The 7,500-nt window shown below is 36.5% G+C and overlaps 1 non-coding gene across 1 annotated transcript in view; it reads left to right on the forward strand.

Annotated features, from left to right (window-relative positions):
- Positions 1-6,319: 6,319 nt before the first annotated feature.
- The window catches only part of LOC149485643 (small subunit ribosomal RNA), a 1,905-nt gene continuing 724 nt past the window's right edge, over positions 6,320-7,500 (forward strand). The window contains exon 1 of the ribosomal RNA XR_016316115.1: positions 6,320-7,500. This exon is cut by the window's right edge and continues 724 nt beyond it. This is a non-coding gene — a ribosomal RNA (small subunit ribosomal RNA).

Here is a 7,500-nt window from a genome sequence, read left to right on the forward strand (position 1 = left end):
CTAACCTAACCTATACCCGGCGCGGCCTAAGATGATCCCTATGACACTGACAGTTATTCTCAAGAGACAAACTTGTAATGGCGTCACCATTAAATTAGAAACGTATTGGAGGCGTCTAAAAATGGCATTTATTAATTTTTACGTAGCTTTATGCCATTATAATGATATTCCGTTGGAATTATAACAATTCTTAACATTTACGAGAAATTATATCAATCTGACTTTACGTTTACGTCCTTCAAAACTTACATCGTTGGCATTTATCGACTAGTGCGGAAAGTATCGATAAACAAATTTCGATAATGGAAACGAGTTCACAAATTTTTCCATGCTTAAGCTATAGTTCATTCTCTATTGAATGGAACAGAAGATCGCAGCATAATTAATTAATTAATTACCGTTCGCGTTAATTTACTTACCTATGATAATATAAGTTTTTTAGAAAAATTAAATGGGGGATTCCATTTTCATGATAAAATAATATACACTGTGTTAAACGGGTTAAAGATTACGAGAAAATGATAAGGTGCATTTTTATGTTTTGGAAAACTTTCGTTTTACTTACCGTTTCGTTTACATAATAGACGTTAAAAATTCATTTTATAATATTTGTAAAACATGTTTACCGACGTGGCTGAATGCAAACCACGCCTTAGCCTATAAAATAGTAAAGTATCGACACGATCCATCATACGAGCAATCACTAAGACGAACTGTCATAGGGATCATCTTAGGCCGCGCCGGGTATAAGCACAAACCTAACTACATAATATTAAATCGTCACACACATTTACTTTTTACGACAAATAATGGTTTATTTTCGATGCGATTTTAGCCAATACAGCATTAATCCTTAACCAATTATTTATTCCTACTTTTACCCCTATATCAAATAAATGGATGAACCGATTTTGATAAAATTTGACTATTTGTTTCTGACAGGTCGTCTATTTTCATTTGATATATCACTCGGGTATAACAGACAACATTCTTTTATATTCATTCCCACTTTTACCCATATATACAGGGTTACAGGTTAAGACGACCTATTTTTCGTTTTCCGGGCATTTTCCCACGCTTTTTTCGGACATTTTCACGCATTTTCCGGATATTTTCCAGGCATTACCCAGGCATATTCCAGGGATTTTCCAGGCATTTTCCCGCCTTTTCCGGACATTTCCACGCATTTTCCGCATTTTCCGCCGATAGGTTAGGTTAGGTTAGGTTAGGTTAGGAAAATTTTTCTAAGTCCGGAAAATTTCCATACGCCAGGAAAATTTCTATACGTCAGCAAAAATTTCTATAAGTTTATTTTCTCAGTCCGGAAAATTTCCATACGCCAGGAAAATTTCTATACGTCATGAAAATTTATATAAGCCAGGAAAATTTCTATACGTCAGGAAAAATTTCTATAAGGTGGAAAAGGATAGGTTAGGTTAGGTTAGGTTAGGTTGGGTTAGGTAAGGTTAGGAAAATTTTTCTAAGTCCGGAAAATTTCCATACGCCAGGAAAATTGCTATACGTCAGGAAAAATTTCTATAAGGTGGAAAAGGATAGGTTAGGTTAGGTTAGGTTAGGTTAGGAAAATTTTTCTAAGTCCGGAAAATTTCCATACGCCAGGAAAATTTCTATACGTCAGGAAAAATTTCTATAAGGTGGAAAAGGATAGGTTAGGTTAGGTTAGGTTAGGTTAGGAATATTTTTCTAAGTCCGGAAAATTTCCATACGCCAGGAAATTTCTATACGTCAGGAAAATTTATATAAGCCAGGAAAATTTATATAAGCCAGGAAAATTTCTATAAGCCAGGAAAATTTCTATACGTCAGGAAAAATTTCTATAAGATGGAAAAGGATAGGTTAGGTTAGGTTAAGTTAGGTTAGGTTAGGTTAGGTTAGGAAAATTTTTCTAAGTCCGGAAAATTTCCATACGCCAGGAAAATTTCTATACGTCAGGAAAATTTATATAAGCCAGGAAAATTTCTATACGTCAGGAAAAATTTCTATAAGGTGGAAAAGGATAGGTTAGGTTAGGTTAGGTTAGGTTAGGTTAGGTTAGGAATATTTTTCTAAGTCCGGAAAATTTCCATACGCCAGGAAATTTCTATACGTCAGGAAAATTTATATAAGCCAGGAAAATTTATATAAGCCAGGAAAATTTCTATACGTCAGGAAAAATTTCTATAAGATGGAAAAGGATAGGTTAGGTTAGGTTAGGTTAAGTTAGGTTAGGTTAGGTTAGGTTAGGAAAATTTTTCTAAGTCCGGAAAATTTCCATACGCCAGGAAAATTTCTATACGTCAGGAAAATTTATATAAGCCAGGAAAATTTCTATACGTCAGGAAAAATTTCTATAAGGTGGAAAAGGATAGGTTAGGTTAGGTTAGGTTAGGTTAGGTTAGGTTAGGTTAGGTTAGGTTGTGAAAATTTTTCTAAGTCCGGAAAATTTCCATACGCCAGGAAATTTCTATACGTCAGGAAAATTTATATAAGCCAGGAAAATTTATATAAGCCAGGAAAATTTCTATACGTCAGGAAAAATTTCTATAAGATGGAAAAGGATAGGTTAGGTTAGGTTAGGTTAGGCTAACCTAACCTAACCTTACCTAACCTAACCTAACCTAACCTAACCTAACCTAACCTAACCTAACCTTACCTAAACACAAACCTAAATATTAAATCGTCACACATAAACCTAACTATTATTACATTGAGGTTCAAATTTATGTCTATCAAAAATTAACGCCCTCTTTTGTTGTTGTCGTTGTGTTGATTCAGCTTCTTATAGCTTTTTGTGTATCAGTTTGTTTGTTTGTTTGAACGCGCTAATCTCGGGAACTACTGGTCCAATTTGAAAAATTCTTTCGGTGTTAGATAGCCCATTTATCGAGGAAGGCTATATCCATACTAATATTATAAATGCGAAAGTAACTCTGTCTGTCTGTCTGTTACTCAATCACGCCTTAACTACTGAACCAATTTGCATGAAATTTGGTATAGAGATATTCTGATACCCGAGAAAGGACATAGGATAGGTTTTATCCCGGAAATCCTACGGGAACGGGTTTTTCTTTGAAAACGCGGGCGAAGCCGCGGGCGGAAAGCTAGTAGGCTATATATCATCACGCTAAGACCAACAGGAGCAGAGCAATGCGGGTGAAATCGCGGGGAACAGCTAGTTTATAATAATCCTCTAGGCTCTACATTCTATCATAACAAATATTTTGATTTCTATGAATAATTGTGATAAAATATTTTAGTTAATAGACGACACAAATTGTGAACATGTAATCATTACCATTACCTTTATATTAGCAGCAAGGAATTTTCTCCTAAGCCGTTCAATTTTGACCAGCCTTGGTAACTCCTTCGGAAGCACTATGCTTAGAAACTGCAACTTTGGTACAAACGTCTAGAACGGGAATTGCTGGGGAAAAAACATTTTCATTCTAATAACGTCATGAGTAATTTTAATAAATAAATCTGTTTATTTATCTTTAAAATAAGCAATGTTAAATAAGTAGGTAAGAGAATTTATTACGTTCATATATTTAATAGAAACTATTAATTTATTTTTATTATTTAATTATACACACGTAATAAACACACACACACACACACACACACATGCATGCAATCTTTTTTGTTGAAATTGTAAAATTACTTAAGTTGAAAAAGGCAACCAATCTACTAAAATTGTGAGGGGATTCTAAAGCCTGTAACACAGTTTTGAACTAACACAGGCTTTAATTTACCCAAATTTTAACTTTAATTTAAGTACCCATATTTAAACTATTATTTTAAAACTTTTTCAATAAAGAATTTTTCTATTTCTATTTCTATTTAATGTAAGGTAATATTTAATGTTAGATAATCTATGTACTAAACTTCACAATTACTGTGTGAACGTTCTTATACAATATAAGTTTTACTTTTTGTTAAAGTAATAAACCCTAATTCAATACGCTACGGTAAGTTATGTTTTGTGCGTAACCTTCTCCAGATAAAGAAAATCTACTGAACCAGCATAAAACACAAATCCTTAAAATCTAGCCACTACTTTTTTAGAATATAACAATGAATATTCTAAAGTTTTTATTTATTAAGCCTTGATATAAAAAAACTTGTTATTTAACCAAATCCAGTCCATTTAAAATTAACGAGAGTTACCGCTCTATCGAGACTAATAATAATAATTGATACAACTCCTTCATATTATAATTAAGTTAAAAGTTTTTCCTTTTAATTGCGGCGAGCTTTAGAAGTTGGATCCTACTATTTTTATTAATTATTACAGGATTATTAAATACGGCCGTCTTAAAATAATGAAAATTAATTTTACGTTAAAGATTGAACTACCTTTTATAAAAGTTAAATATAAGAAATACTTAGTTTTTTGCTCGATTACGATCAAACTTTAAAGGTAAAAGGTTATTTACTATGCAAAGACGGAATAAATAAAAGGTAAAAACGGTAAACAAAGCACACTAACAACTAAAGAACAGTAATAATATAAATAAATACAACATATTACAATGCTCTCATCTTCTCTATATGTAGTCCATCTTCCTGTGGTGGTGGTGCAGCTAAGCAGTTTGGGCTTCTGCGGCTTCGGCAGTGAAACCAACATTGGCGCTAGTTTATCTGTTTTTGCCTGTAAATCAATTTTAATGATGAATGATATAATTGGAGTGCATGTGAATCTACTGTATTCTGTCACATATCACTTAACTAGCTGCGCTTCGTAATAATAATAATTCCTCGATAAATGGGCTATCTAACACCGAAATAATAATTGAAAGATTGAATAGGCTCGTAAATATTATGTACCGCTAGTAATTAATATAAATATAAAAGTACCTGTAACATAAGCTTCACGCGTTTTTTTGCATACACTTCTTTAGAAGGATCCTCTTTCATCATGTTCGAAACCAATTCCGAATAATATCCACGCTTCGGAATCGAATCTCTCTCCGTATTGTCATGAACCAGATCATGGTATTTGATTATTTTCTTCTTAATGAATGTTACACTCATTTTAACCTATTTATTGAATAAAATATTAATTAATATATTAATAACATTTTTGTTAGGAAAACGGCTACATACATTTTATACATGAAATTTATACCAAAAAATATGTTATGATATTTACGCAAGTTGTTGTTGTTGTTTATAATTTATTTAATATGGACCACGAAATTTATAATCATGAATTATTTTTGACGACTGCACGCCGTAACTGCACGCGTGCAAAGTTTTTTGACTTGACCTTGAAAACACGAGGCGCGTCAGTCGCTCGCGGCGTATGTATGTATGTATGTATGTATGTATGTACATATGCCGTGCGTGATACGTGAAAAATTAAACAAGCAGAAACTTCTTTGACGGGATGCGAGACAATCGGTGCGCGAGGCTAGCGAAGACGGGGGGCGATGCGCGTGCGCAGCGAGAGATTGTGTACGTATGTGTATGTATCATTATTTCGTCGCTGTTGTACCGCGTCGCCCGTGTGCTCTGCGCTCTCCTCGTTGCCGCAGTTCGCGTGTCGGTGTGGCGTTGATGTGGGGTTGGTGTTTGGTGGTGAGTCTGACAGAGTTGTAGAGTAGTGTGTTAGATCTATAAAATAATAAAAGACCAAAGATGATATTGTAAAAGCGTTGTGCAAACGGCGCGATACAGTTTTTAATCTTTAGTATTTTATGGTTAGTAGATAGTGTAGTAGTAGTAGCTGTAGTAACATTGCGTCTGCCGACGGTTTGATAGATTGTCAGTTTCGTAGATTGTATTTTATATGTGTAGTGTAATAAATATTACGCATCTTGATACACTCTCGGAGCGCAGACCGTGAAAAATATACTACGACTATTGAACGGCAGTATGAAAATTTTTAATGCTCACATCGCACACGTTTGTGATGTACCAATGGGCTTTTATCAGATGTTTATACGTGTGTGTGTGTGAAACACGTATATTCCAAAACTTGGTCGCAATTTTCGATCCTTCCACTCTCCGTGCGTAGATTGATCGTTTGCGTCATAAAAGTTGACCGATATTAAAATTTTTCCTTCGCTTGATGCGAATGGGAATTGTTAAGGGGTGTCTCGTTAAGATGATACTTTCAACGATTAAACTGGACTGTGTTCAGATTTATCCACGCTTGCGCGCGCGCGCGTGTGTGAATAGTGTGCGTGTGACGGTCGCCGCCGTTGCATATCATGCTATTTAAACACGCCGCGCGCATATTATGTATATAGAGAAGCAAACGTCGCGGCGGCATCGTCGTGTTACGTTTGAGGCTCTAGCGGAAGCTTTAGTTAGCTCCCTGGTTGATCCTGCCAGTAGTTATATGCTTGTCTCAAAGATTAAGCCATGCATGTCTCAGTGCAAGCCGTATTAAGGCGATACCGCGAATGGCTCAATATATCAGTTTTGGTTCCTTAGATCTTACTCAGTTACTTGGATAACTGTGGTAATTCTAGAGCTAATACATGCAATCAGAACTCTGACCAGTGATGGAATGAGTGCTTTTATTAGATCAAAACCAATCGACGGAGGGCCTGGCGTCTGAAGTCGTTAATTTTGATGAATCTGGATAACTTTTGCCGATCGCATGGTCCAGTACCGGCGACGCATCTTTCAAATGTCTGCCTTATCAACTTTCGATGGTAGTTTCTGCGACTACCATGGTTGTCACGGGTAACGGGGAATCAGGGTTCGATTCCGGAGAGGGAGCCTGAGAAACGGCTACCACATCCAAGGAAGGCAGCAGGCGCGCAAATTACCCACTCCCGGCACGGGGAGGTAGTGACGAAAAATAACGATACGGGACTCTTACGAGGCCTCGTAATCGGAATGAGTACACTTTAAATATTTTAACGAGGAACAATTGGAGGGCAAGTCTGGTGCCAGCAGCCGCGGTAATTCCAGCTCCAATAGCGTATACTAAAATTGTTGCGGTTAAAAAGCTCGTAGTTGCATTTGTGCGCCGCGCTGTCGGTGCACCGCATCCGCGGTGATACTGACACGTTTGCGGAGCATATCGTCGGTGAGCCGGTCGTTAAAAGCCGGTTCAATATCAAAATCCTATCGCGGTGCTCTTCAGTGAGTGTCGAGGTGGGCCGACAATTTTACTTTGAACAAATTAGAGTGCTCAAAGCGGGCTCAAAATGCCGCTTGAATATTTCGTGCATGGAATAATAGAATATGATCTCGGTTCTATTTTGTTGGTTTTCAGAACTCCGAGGTAATGATTAATAGGGATAACTGGGGGCATTCGTATTGCGACGTTAGAGGTGAAATTCTTGGATCGTCGCAAGACGAACATCAGCGAAAGCATTTGCCAAAGGTGTTTTCATCAATCAAGAACGAAAGTTAGAGGTTCGAAGGCGATTAGATACCGCCCTAGTTCTAACCGTAAATATGTCATCTAGCGATCCGCCGACGTTACTACAATGGCTCGGCGGGCAGCTTCCGGGAAACCAAAGATTTTGGACTCCGGGG

This window comes from Colias philodice, chromosome 9 (assembly GCF_061535455.1).
Source record: "Colias philodice isolate Cphi_HAF_F1 chromosome 9, ilColPhil1 Martin Lab GWU primary, whole genome shotgun sequence".
Taxonomy (NCBI): domain Eukaryota; kingdom Metazoa; phylum Arthropoda; class Insecta; order Lepidoptera; family Pieridae; genus Colias; species Colias philodice.